Genomic DNA, 1240 nt, shown 5'->3' on the forward strand with positions numbered 1-1240 from the left:
GACATATATGTACATATAAATATTGTTGCTATTAAGTGCCATCAAGTCGGTTCCAACTTACAGAGACCCTGTATAGGATTTCCGAGAAGCAGCAGGTGGGTATGAACTGCCGACCTTGCAGCTCAAACTGACCTTTCAGTCCAGAGCATTATCCTGCAGCACCATACCAGGATGCCATGTATGTGTATAAACATATATAAAGGGTATACATATATTAACTTGAGCGAAGGGGAAGGCAATAAATAAATAAAGTGGGCAAAAAAAAAAAAAAAAGAACCCATATGGATTTTGTGGAGCCCTGGTATGGTACTGTGGATTAATATGCTGGACTGCAAAGTCGGTTTAAACCTCAAGGCTGAGGGTTCAAGCCACCAGCCGCTCCTTGGAAACCTATATAGAGCCGCTATGGGTTGGAACCGACTCAATGGGACTTAACAACAATAGCAATGAATGGTTCTGACTCATAGTGACCCTGTATAAGGTTTCCAAGGAGCAGCTGGTGGGTCTGAACCACTGACCTTGTGATCCAGTGCTTATCCTACAGCTCCACACCAAGACTCCAATATTTATTCTACCACCATAAAAATTAAAATTCATCATAGAAAATTACCCAGAGACCCCTCCCCGCCCAGACTAAAACTGAAAGGGAACACATGAGCAGGCATGTAAGCATGCTGGTGATCACATTGGTTTACTGGTGAATGGAAGAGGGGGAAAGGCAGCAATGAAGAAGTGGGCTGAGTTCAACCATGTTCCATAGACTCCCGTCGACCTGGAGATGAGAAAGAGAAGAGGAAGGGCTGGTTGGTCCAAAGTGTGTTTGAGACCTGGGGACACCTAAGCCCATGGACAAGGAGATGGCCACAGAGGGCTAGAGCTGAGAGTGAATCATCCAGCTGATATGAAGTGAGGGGAGATGCATTTCACTAGCCTCAATGGCTTGATAATCAGAATCTGATTAGAGGAAGATAAAAAAGAAAACAAGTTTTGATAAAGGAAACAAGGGTAAATTGTTACAATGTGACAAAATATCAGCAGCGAGAGAAGGAGTCTTCACATCAAGGATCAGTCTTATTCCCTCTGTATACAGCGTAGATAGGGACGGGAAACTTAGACATTGTCTACCTGAAATGAGGGGGCGATATGGCACGCAATGACTTGCTTACAAGATTTCAAGGAGGAGTTTTGTTTAATTGTGTGTGTGGGAAGTTAGAGTCCCTACTGAATAGTTTTCATCTTA

The sequence above is a fragment of the Chrysochloris asiatica genome, unplaced genomic scaffold, assembly GCF_000296735.1.
Source record: "Chrysochloris asiatica unplaced genomic scaffold, ChrAsi1.0 scaffold00352, whole genome shotgun sequence".
Taxonomy (NCBI): Eukaryota; Metazoa; Chordata; class Mammalia; order Afrosoricida; family Chrysochloridae; genus Chrysochloris; species Chrysochloris asiatica.